General features: G+C 41.3%; 1 long non-coding RNA gene across 2 annotated transcripts in view; it reads left to right on the top strand.

Annotated features, from left to right (window-relative positions):
* The first annotated feature begins 833 nt into the window (after positions 1-833).
* LOC133211694 (uncharacterized) overlaps positions 834-12,316 on the top strand; it is a 31,090-nt gene continuing 19,607 nt past the window's right edge. The window contains exons 1-3 of one of the 2 annotated variants that reach the window (XR_009725261.1): positions 834-1,782; positions 1,941-2,126; positions 8,584-8,714. This is a non-coding gene — a long non-coding RNA (uncharacterized LOC133211694). Of the gene's footprint in view, positions 1,783-1,940; positions 2,127-2,485; positions 4,138-8,583; positions 8,715-12,316 lie in introns of those variants that run through there. The other variant, XR_009725262.1, reaches the window with a different exon arrangement.

Raw genomic sequence — 12,316 nt, 5'->3', positions numbered from 1 at the left:
ACTGGAGCCTGGTGCAGCTCATCTGCGCGCTACTGAGTAACTCCAGTTTGGAATGATGACATTGTGAGGTGGTCACATATTTATTAAAACACACTGATTATAACGCGTGCATAAAAACAGAATGCTGCAATTTATGTAGTACTTACTGACCATATCACCAGCTGACAGAAAATTAAATGCTAGAAGGAAAAGCATTCAAGACACTGCTCTTGAATTTAGTTCCTTATGGTGCTGTATCAAATCTAATGGCACTCTGACGGCACCAGTAGTGAGCTGTAATTGCCTGTGTCAGACCTACAGTCCTCTGAATGGATATGAAAGCAACAATGACAGTAATAAATGCTTCAAGAAAATCATTTCAGCCTATAGGCTATGCTGTCACCAGAATTACTGCTGGGTCAGCTGCTGCTGTGTAAGGATTTGGGACAGCCAAACATCAGAAGCAGCCAAAAAGGATCAGCTATACTTTCACTTGTCTCTGGTTTTCTACTTCCTCAAATGCTCTGAAAGAATTTAAGAACATGTTCTACTCATCTTGGAATGGCTTAATCTAAATTTTTCTTGCCGTGCATCAGACAATTTTTCCTCTACTTGAATGATCAGATTTGGGAACTGCAATGAGATCAGAAAGAGTAAACCACAGCAAATGTGCTTTATATTTAGTGAGACAGATGGTCTCAGTTACCCTATCTTGTTACTTGTGCCTGTATTTTCCACTTGCCTGTTAGAGACTTTGTATATTTTGAATGAGGAAATTGGGTAGATTTTAATTTTTGAGTACTTTTTTCTGAAAGGTTTAATACATGACTTAATTATTTTTATAGTGGTAAAGCTAACACGAAACAAAGTCATTTTCCCAGACAAGAAGTGGAAAATGTCTGTGAAGCAATCCAGTATGCTACTGTTACTGAAGCAAGTTTAAACTTGAGTTAAAAAAGATTCTTCTTATTCTATAGTCAGACATTTTGAGACTTTGACTAACATCTGAACATAGCAGGATTGGATCCTGATAAGAAAACTAATTTTACTTCTAGAGGCTTTAAAGTTCTGAGTGATGGAGAAGCTCTGACTGATTACAGAACAATGGCTTCACTAATGGCTTCAGAAAAGGTACTTCCAAGCTTCATTTGTGTGTGTCTGTATTTTGTATAGCACTGTTTTTGCCAAAACATTCTGAGTCTAGCCCACAAAGAAACACATAAGCTTTGCATTTATTAGCATTAGAGTCTACACCATTAATATAAAAACTCAACAGTACCAGTGCCTGGATATGATGTTGCTTTACCACAGCACAAAATAAAACCAGTTGCTATTTGCAAGTGCATATGTGGTATCATGGTTCTAAATCATTTAATATTTCCTCATTTTGAAAAAACAAAGCATTTTGTATATTAATTTAAATAAAGTTATTACTATAGAACTTTTTTTAAAAAGAAAGACATGTAATAGCAACTTCATGAGGTGACACAGTTGTGGAAAATTTTATGCAAAAGTTGTTAAAACCCTGTTTAAAACAAATTTATTTATTAGCTGAAAACTAATGTAGTCTTTTGGCTTAATTTTTTTTTCAATTGAATACAATGAATGAAAAATACCATACAGCCTGGTTTTTGGTGGTAATTTTTGAATGGCTTATCACTCTTTTTTCTTCGTGTTTTTGCTTTCAGTCATAAACAACGATGCACTTAACTTCAAAAAGAACTTAACGTAAGATATTTCTACTTGTTAATTTTGCACTGAAAAGGCATACTAGTGGTATGAAAGGGATCTCTTACTGAATAAGTATTTCAGAAGTCTTTAATGGCAGAAACTTACATCAAATGTTCATAAAAGTATTTGCAAATCTCTATCATTAATAATAACTTTTGGGGGGGGGTGTTTTTCGTTTTTTTTAAGTGTCTTCTGAAATCCCCTATCCCTTTTCTTATTTATATCATTAGGGGTTGAATACTGCTGTATTTCCCAGTGTGCCAGATGGTGGGAGAAATGAAGATACAATCACCTCTCCTGAAATTTACATAAAAATGAATGTACAAACTGAGATGAAATTAAAATGAGGGGAAAAAACTCACAATGACCTTGATGAACAGGGGAAAAGGAGATGGTGAAAAGAAACAGCAAGTGATGTAAGTGGAACTGTAAAAAGTCTCCTACTGTTTAAATTATGACAATTCAAGAATTCTTCTATTTTTATTTATGATGTTGTAAATTCTGCTGTTGCTTGGGGAGGTAAGGCACAAAGCCTGAGACACAACTATGGGCTTATTCCTGACATACAGCCCTTCAGTTAAAAAATGAAGAAAACAGGTATTCTGTTTCTTTTGCTTCCATTAAGTTCTGACCTTCCCCAAATTTATTGTAACGCATTTCACAGAACATGTCTTCTTGCATTAGAATAATTTGGAAGGACACAAGGCACCTAACCAGAGCTCTGCTCTGTTATAGTTTAGTAGTATTCAATATTTAATAGCTTTCTTCTTTTCAGAAGTTTTCCTCAGAGATGAAGATGAGAGCTCAGGGAATCAAACAGAATATAGAACTCCAGGCTTCAAGCCACACAGTCAGAAAAATCCACTAGGTATAATTACTAGTAGTCATTACTGCTGAGCATTTAAGCAGTCTTCGTAAGATGATCAAAATAATAAATGAAAAAAATGAGTACTTATTATTACTGCTGTTATTTCATAATTAAAGACAGAGTATGGGTGGTTGTGTACAACTCAAAGACAATATTTGGATCTATAAAAACATACTTTGAAGCCAAGCAACCTTGCATTTTATTGATGATCAGAAATAGTACAGCTATTCATATCTCAAGGTTGGTTGTCTGAATTGAGAGGACCAGGACTTCTTATGGATCTGATAGGTTTTTTTGGCATCTAAGACTTGAATTGAAAGCAGATCAGCTTAACTATTTTTTTTCCTTAAAGAAAAATCCCTTCTACTTTTCACCTCACTATTACAGGAGGTTCTTAAGGGGCTCAAGATATATGGTGAAAGTAGTTTGCTAAAGGTTGCTTTTGCTGTGATGTATTTTGCACATGGACAGAATGAGAAGGCTGCAGCTTCCAGACAATGAATGTTTGATGTGATAGCAATGCTTTAAAAAGTTCAGTTTAACATTTGCAAACTTGCACTTGAAATATGGCATTTTTGTGTCACCTTGTAGAAAGTTCACAGAAATTGCTGAAGACAGTAAGAAATTACCAGTATGCAATTTTAAAGCCTCAGCTGTACTTGAAATTCCATACTTCTGGATTCAACTTTTTTTTTTTTTTTTTTTTTTAACCCCTGAAAGCATGATGTGAATTCACTAGTTCTAGACCTGACATGCATAGAATCACAGCTCCCTGTTGGCTCATCACCTGCCCCAGAAAGAGTTCCATACTCTCCAGGCTATCACTGACATAAATAGCTACTTCCCCTCCCTGTCTGCCTGTCCTGTCTTTCCTAAAGAGCCTGTAACCTTCCATTCCAACACTCCAGTCATAGCAGGCATCCCACGTTTCTGTGATGCCAATGATATCATATCCCCATAGCCATGTACACATCTCAAATTCCTCTTGTGTATTCCCCATACTATGAGTGTTTGTATCTGAGCCAAGCTCCAAACGAAACCAACTCACTGGCTGGAGCAACTGAAAACATCTCTGCATCACTCCAAGCATTTATTACAGGTGCTAGCAACTGACTGGGGGTGTTGGGATGGACTGATGCCCCTCTCCCCCAACACATCTAGTTTAAAGCTGCCTTGACCAGCCTAGCAAGCCTCCTACCAAAGCAGCTCTTCCTCTTGTCAGACCAGCTCCAGCAGCCTCCCAGACCCAGATCTGGCCTCCCAAATTGAGTCCCATGTTCTCCCAAACCCCTGACAATAGCACCACCATTCTAATCATTTATTAATCTGCCGAATCTGCCAGGGCTTTTCAAGGTCCTCCCCTTTGACCTGGAGGATTGATGAAAAAGCTATCTGAGCCCCAGAGCCCCTCATCACATCTCCCAGTGCTCTGTAGTCCTCCTTAGTGATTCCCAGGCTACTGCTGTCAGTATCACTAGCATCCACATGGACCACAAGTGTGTAACAGTCATCAGGACTTACTAGATGAGGCAGCCTCTCAGCAACTTCCCTAATCTGTGCCCCTGAGACTGGCTCAGGCCGACAAATACCTTTCAAAGGTATTTTGAGCAGAGGCACAGGTGCCTCTGTGCCTTTCAAAGTAGAGTCACCTACTACTATTGTGAGGAATGAAATAACATTTTGCTTCAGCCATGGAGCTGTGTATGAAGAAGGAGGGTAGTTGTTCCTTCTTGAGGGGAATCGTTGCTTAAGTAAGAAGTTGCTTGTGGCTCTTGCCCTGAAAGAAAAAGAGGCGGGAATTGTTGCAGACAGTTTAGCACAGTAGGCAGCTGGAAAGAGTGTAAGTGTCCAATGGAAAAAGGGACAGGGACATCCACCAGTTGCAAGAGGTTATAAAAAGGTCTCCCACTTTGAAAGGAGTGTGCCACCTTGGTATGCCACACTTGACTCAGCTGATTTATTTTTATTAATATACAGTTTTGCTTCGATGACTTCCTCCTTTTTTATCATCAAGTGAACTTTGTTTCTCACACTACGACCCCTGCTTTTTCCTGGAGGCACTAGTAATGATACTCTTATAGAGGTGCACCAGCGGGATGTTCATTTGGTGCGGTGTGTGTTTCCTCATCAGCCCCCTGCAGAACTGTGAAGCAGTTCTGGGTGGGGATATCGGATTTTGCTTTTAATTGTCCTCTTATTCCCTTGTTGTTTTGTTGTTACAAGCTCCCAGCTTCCTGGATTCATGCCCTTCTCCATTCCTGTATGCCCTACGGTACACGCTTGTGGCCCCTGCATAGTTTGGGCCTGGAACAAGCAGCCCAGCTGCCCCTCAACTTCCCTGACACCTTTCAGCTACTGACTGTGCCCCGCAGCGCAGCCCCTGCTGCAGGAGGGCCTCCACCAGCGCGCACCGAGTGCAGCCCTGCCCATTGCGCACCCTCCCCTCACGACTCCAGGGCAGGCACTTTCTGCACCCGGAGCTCCGCGCTGCAGCCTCCCCTCTCACCGGCTCTGTCTGGTGCCGACGCTGCCAGCGCCGGGGCAGCCAGAGCAGAGCTCCCAGACCGGGCCCCGGCCGCGAGGCGAGCGCTCCCCATCCCGCCCATTGCCCGCTCGTGCTGCAGGCGCCAACCGCCGAGACACGCGCTCTTCCCGCCCTCCCTGGGGCCGGTTTTCCTCGCTCAGGGCGGTGCCGTCCCCCGTGGCACCGCTCCCTGTGAGTCCTCAGCTCGCCTCAGCGGAGCTGCGGCTCCTGGGCCAAGGCTGGGGTGGGCGAGAGAGTCCCGGTGGCTCTCGTCGCCCACAGCTGAGGCTCCTGGATGCGGGGTTTCCCCTTGCTCCGGTGCTGGAGGCTCCTCTGGAGCTGCTCAGGTTGGGAAATGACGCATACTACATGTAGTAGTATATATCTGACATATAGCATCAATATAGTACTAATTTTGACTACATGGTTGCATAGATGATTTTTTTTTCTGTCAGAAAAAGCTATTGATATGCAATATATACATAACTACTTGAATATATTATAAAATGTAATATTATAAAAAATAATAAAAACAGTCTGTAACGTTGACTTGCTAATGGATATGCAAAAAAGAACATGTTGGGTTCTCAACTGTGAAAGTCAATTTTATTACTTCCTTGGTAAGAAACAGCATTTTTTACTCAGAAGTATTTTGTGATACAACAGTTCTATGAACAGCTCAATGTTCTACCAGTCACCTGAGAAGTTTCTTTTGCAATGGAATACAGAACATCTTGAAAAAAAGTAAAAGAAATGGGTAAAAAGTATGGTAACTCGGACTTTCAGAGCTAGCAAATACATATCTGGAATTCTTGAACTGTTTACTTTCACTGGGTTAAGTCAAACTTTGAAAGTCTTGCATTGTAAAACCTCAAAGAATGCTGATATAAAAAATAATATTGAAAATCTAGATTATTCTTAATACTGAAGACACACTGAAAATAACATGCTGCAGACTGGGGAAAAATGAGTTGCAATACCTATACTGATCTAAAACTTTCACTAAGAAATCAGGGCTTATTGGCTTGTGTACAAAAACAATGAAACAAATGGGTTGGTTTAGACTAACTCTTCAACAATTGTTGAACTACAGTTTTTCTTTTAAAGAAGCAATTATATCCCTCATTTCAGTTTTCTAATGAAAATGAAAAGAGAGTGTAATAATTAAGGCTTCTCTAATGAATCTTTGTGAGAAACTCAACACAAAAATGTATAATGGTTGCCACATCAAAATTTATAATTACCAGTTTTTATATAAAATCAGCTTCATAATGTTGCTAACATATTCCTTTACTCTGAATGCATTAAAATATGCGTCAGCATGGTGAAGGAGCATCAGAAATTCAAAAAATTCTGAGGTATTACAAAAAGAGGTAATTTGACTGACAGAGCACTTTAACATAATTTTATGTGATACACTTTCAATGACAAGAACAAGTATTGAGTACAAACCTAATTTTCATACACAATTCTGCAGCTTTTACCAGAAACTATGTCAGAAGTAGTATTTTTTCCAAGCAGGACCTGCAGACTATTCGTGATGTTTCTATCTTGGCAGGTGAGCCCAAAATTTGTGATTTATGTTCTCAGACACAGGTTAGGCAGACAGGAGGCTGATATACTAAATACAACTGCTATTGTAAATTCACTTGGTATTTCATTTTTCAGTCATGCTGATGGTTATTTTCATACATTTTCAATCCATCATTTGCTGCTAAATCCAATTAGTTTGACTGGCAGATTTAGCTTCCCAGTGGGTCTCTGTCAATATTGTGTAGCAGTAAATACCTTGAGAGGGGTTTTTTTCAAATCTTTTCTTTCTTATTTGGTTTTACCTCACCCAGCTAACTATTGATTAGCTGCTTTTGTGGAGCTCTCGCCCATCCGTTGAGGGGATCAAGCCAGCTGAAGTACGTAGCGAACAAAACCACCCGTGTGCTAACAAAACCTGTGCACTCTTTTGAAAGAGGCAGGAAATCATGCCAGGGCTGGGCATGATTAGAAGCACCTGCCTGGGTGCAGCTTTGAGATGGGACTGACAGGAGCTGGGGCCTGGCAGTAGGGAAAGCCACAGAGTGGGGAGAAAGGGCATTGGGAAGCCTGTGTCCCAGGCTGAGAGCCTTGCCCAGGGAGGCCCCAGGGATGGCCTGCCAGCGGGATACCCATGCCAGATTCAGAGCCACCCCATCTCCATGGCTCTGCCATGGTCCTGAGTCTATGGCAGGACTTGATCACTGGCCTTAGCCCAACTCTGCTCACCATCGCTGGGCACAGTGGAATGGGGGCGCTGGGGGAAATTCCTTCCCCACTGCTGGCCCTCACTGCACTCTGGTTACTGGTGCTTTAAGCTGCTATCTGTTCACTGAAAGGGGATGGTAGCACTTACACTTCATCACTCAGGCTGAAAGAGACAGAGCTGACTTTGGTCTTAAACTAAGAGCAGGTAGTTTAAAATCTATAACCTCTTCTGGCTGCTGGCTCTTTCTGTGCAGCTCAGAGCTGTACACACTTGTTTCACATTTTACATCCAGTTCCAGTTCCTCTAGTACCTCTTCCATGCCACCCCGGAAAATGTACATTGCATCACTTTTCTCTTGTCCCCTCATCTTTGCACTCCCTGAAGGAAACCTCAGGTTCTCATTCTCTGCTCTGCCCTCTGCATTGGCACCCCAAGAACTCTCTGAAACTACATGGTTAACATCAGCAGTCAGGTTTCGCTTTTTCTTAGTTATTATATGCAATGTTCTGCATTTGCAAGTGGATAGTAAGTCCTCTGCCTGGGAAACTGAGGCAGTGCTGACCTCTCACAAACAGGACATTTCCAGAGAAGGAGGGGAAGGGAACGGAAGGGAAGGGAAGGGAAGAGAAAAAGGGAAGAAAAAAAAGGAAAAGAAAGGAAAAAATTACTTAAAAAGAATTCCTGTATGATTTTGATGGCACTTAATAAGAAGTAAGTGTTGAAGAATATGTCCTATGATGCTGATATAAAGGGAAAAGTACAGCAGGTGTTAAATTTCTTGAAGGCAATATTTTTAATTATTTTTTACTCATAAACTAATTAACGGATTTACATACAAATGATCAGAAAAATCATTCTGCACTCAGCAGCACACATGCTGTCTTTTTCATACATAACAATGAGGCTAAATACTTGATTCAGTCTTAATTAGAAAGCTGTAGCTACTTCTTCGATGGTATTTTGTTTTCTGGATATAGTGGGCAGAGAGATGTGTAATAATTAAAGCTAAAATAGAGTGATAGATGATTAATTTATAGAGAAGTTCAATGAAGTGAGTCGAAGAAAGGATTAAGCAGTAATTTAGTTGGGTTAGTTGGTATGTTTCTCTCCTGAACTGGTAAAATGCTATGTTCATAGATCAGCTATGTGGATTCTGAGTAACATATTCAACAGAGACACAAGTTTAGGTATGTAGTAAGTCTTGCTGGCAAAATAGATTAATATATTAATTTTTCTTTAAAGACTGGACTCTGAATTTTCATTAAAGCACAAGAAAAATCCGTTAAGAGGACCTCAAACACGGCTCTGTGGTGATTTGTCTCCCTGAACTTGTTTAAAGCCAGGAAGAGGAACAATATGAGACATGATTAAAGGTAAAGTACAATAACAGATCTATGAGGAGAAACTTTATTGGCCCTTGTTCCTATCATAAATAAGCCACTCATTTTTTCAGTGCCATTTTCTGGGATTGATTCCTGTAAGAGCAATAATAACAGTTTCTGAATTTTTGAAAGGAGTCAGGCTATGATATGTCATATTTGAATATGGAATATAGGAAAGTATAGATTATATTTTTTAAAAAGGCTTTCTTTATCTTGTCTCATTTGTGAATGTGGATAACAAATTGACCATTTTGATTCAAATTTATGAGGTACTGCAAAAATAAAATTGGAATAATTCCATTTTTAGAGGTTTTTTTTTTTATATCAGCTCGAGTCCTCACACTCTTGGATGAAGTGGAAGATTTTATTTTATATTCTATAGGTGTTGTTTATGTATAATCCAAACATTAACTAACACCACCATCACCACCACCACCACCACCAGAAGTGGGCATGTAAGCATACTAAACCTGGGACAGTGTTACCCTGATACAGCAGTGCTTCTAAGTATTTCCAAGTCATGAAGAAAATGCTTTTCTTTAGTTACAAAAAAAGGTTATGAATGTCTTTTGGTGAAAAATGAATTTAAGACAGTACTCATGACACCTAGATTGGAAAACTGAAGGTTGATTGTCACTAATGAAATTCTTTGAGTAGCTGTTACTGGTCTCATCATACTTAATCTGATTGATAAAGGGAAAATATATTGTTTACTAAAAAAATATACCTGTGATGCAAAATGAAAAAGAAATGAGAATGTAGAGTGCTAGAAAATTAAATGAGATTTTCTGGAATACCCTGTGCCCACGAGTAATAGTAAAAGGAATAGTGTCCTAGCTAAAATCAAGGTCATACACTGGATTACTAATGACCAGAAATTCTTCTGTAAGCTTGCTACTTGGTTTGGATACAACTGGAAGACACATTTGATGAATTAGCCCAGCATGCCTATTGAGAACTGTCACACTGCCATTAGAAGAACAAACATAATCCTTATCAAAGACATATGGCAAATCCGATGCTATCGCTCAATGTACTTTATTTGGCATACCAAACTCAGAAAAGGTCTTTCGTGTTAAATCAGATTCAGTGAGACAGATCCAAAGAACTGTTAGCATCATTTCTAGACCCGGCATCCTGACAGCACTTCCTAAGTCTTTTTCAGGACAGGAGGTTAGCTTGTATATCCTTCAAACAAGCCTGGAGTCAAGGTTAAGATTTGCAGCTTGTGAAGTCTGAGAAGCAGAACATACTGTTTCAAAGTTGGGTCTGCTGTCAACTGACTTACTGAGCTTCTGCTTGGCTTGGAGCTCAGGCAGGACAGGCTCATGTCTGATTCTGAGCTAAACTTGCTCATGTATTGTTGGTCCCCAAATTTACAAGATAAGCTTCACTCCTTATTATAGGAATACACAAGCTTACACAGATAAATTAATGGCACCTGACAAGCCCTCTTGTTAACAGATGACTGTTCTTTTGTGCATGTAAATATGGATATTCACACAGAGAGCAGCCATGTGTATAATTTATTTCTGTGCTTCTGTGATGGATCACATTTCTGTGCTTCTGTGATGGATCACATTTTAATCTGTAGAGTTTCATTAGATGACAAAAAGCAAACATGTTTGCCAAGCTTATGCAGATATAATTATTTTTGTGTGCTCCTTTTTATTTCAAACCCTATACCCCTAGCCTCAAATTTTATTTCAGAGAATCATAGAATCATAGAACAGTTAGGGTTGGAAAGGACCTTAAGATCATCTAGTTCCAAACCCCCTGCCGTGGGCAAAGACACCTCCCACTAAACCATGCCACCCAAGGCTCTGCCCAACCTGGCCTTGAACGCCTCCAGGGATGGAGCAATCACAACTTCCCTGGGCAACACATTCTAGTGCCTCACCACCCTTATAGTAAATAACTTCTTCCTTCTATCCAATCTAAACTTCCCCTGTCTAAGTTTTAACCCATTACTCTTTGTCCTATCACTACAGTCCTTAACGAAGAGTCCCTCCCCAGCATCCTTGTAGGCCCCTTTCAGATACTGGAAGGCTGCTATGAGGTCTCTATGTGTAGCCTTCTCTTCTCCAGGCTGAACAGTCCCAACTTTCTCAGCCTCTCTTCATACAGGAGGTCTCCAGTCCCCTGATCATCCTTGTGGCCCCCCTCTGGACTTCTTCCTACAGTTCCATGTCCTTTTTATGTTGAGGACACCAAGACTGTACACAATACTCCAAGTGAGGTCTCACAAGAGCAGAGTAGATGGGCAGGATCACCTCCTTCGACCTGCTGGTCACGCTCCTCTTGATGCAGCCCAGGATATAATTGCCCTTCTCAGCTGCGAGTGAGCACTGCCAGCTCATGTTCATTTTCTCATTGAACAATGCCCCCAAGTCCATCTCCGCAGGGCTGCTCTGAATCTCTTGTATGCCCAACCTGTAGCTTTGCCTGGGGTTGCTCCCACCCAGGTGTAGGACCTTGCACTTTGCATGGTTAAACTTCATAAGGTTGGCATCAACCCATTTCACAAGTGTGTCAAGGTCCCTCTGGATGGCATTCCTTCCCTCCAGCGTATCAACCGAACCACACAGCTTGGTGTCATCGGCAAACTTGCTGAGGGCGCACTCAATCCCACTGTCCATGTCAGCAACAAAGATGTTAAACAAGACCGGTCCCAACACTGATCCCTGAGGGACACCACTCATAACTGGTCTCCAGCTGGACATTGGGCCATTGACCACCACTCTGTGTGGGGCCATCCAGCCAGTTCTTTATCCACTGAGTGGTCCACCTATCAAACTGATGTCTCTCCAATTTAGAGACAAGGATGTCCTGTGGGACAGTGTCAAATGCTTTGCACAAGTCCAGGTAGATGACATCAACTGCTCTACCCCTGTCCATCAGCTCCGTAACTCCATCATAGAAGGCCACCAAATTGGTCAGGCAGGATTTCCCCTTAGTGAAGCCATGCTGGCTGTTACCAAGCACCTTATTGTTTTTCATGTGCCTTAGCATGCCTTCCAGGCAAATCTGCTCCAAGATTTTGTCAGGCACAGAGGTGAGACTGACTGGTCTGTAATTCCCCAGGTCATCCATTTTCCCCTTTCCCCCATATTACCCTTTTTCCAGTCTTTGGGAACTTCACCTGACTGCCATGATTTTTCAAATATGATGGGCAGTGGCTTAGCAACTTCATTCGCCAGCTCCTTCAGGACCCGTGGATCCATTTCATCAGGTCCCATGGACTTGTGCACATTCAGATTTTTAAGATGGTCTCTAACCAGATCCTCTCCTACAGTGGGCCTAGGGTCTTCATTCTCACAGTCCCTGCGTCTGCCTTCCAAGACTTGGGTGGTGTGGTCAGAGCCTTTGCCAGTGAAGACTGAGGCAAAGAAGTCATCAAAAACCTCAGCCTTCTCCAAGTCCAGGGTAGCCAGTTCTCCTGAGAGCTTCCAGATGGGGCCTGCGTTGTCCCTAGTCTGTCTTTTATTCACTATGTACCTATAGAATCCCTTCCTTTTATCCTTAACATCCCTAGCCAAGTTTAATTATAACTGGGCCTTAGCTTTCCTAACCTGGTCCCTAGCTTTCCGGAC

This window comes from Neopsephotus bourkii, unplaced genomic scaffold, assembly GCF_033783945.1.
Source record: "Neopsephotus bourkii isolate Nb327-2 ecotype Australia unplaced genomic scaffold, CSIRO-AGI_Nbou_v1 NB_653, whole genome shotgun sequence".
NCBI classification, from domain to species: domain Eukaryota; kingdom Metazoa; phylum Chordata; class Aves; order Psittaciformes; family Psittacidae; genus Neopsephotus; species Neopsephotus bourkii.
The sequence above is the reverse complement of the archived record's forward strand: the minus strand, read 5'-3'. Positions and strand labels throughout refer to the sequence as shown.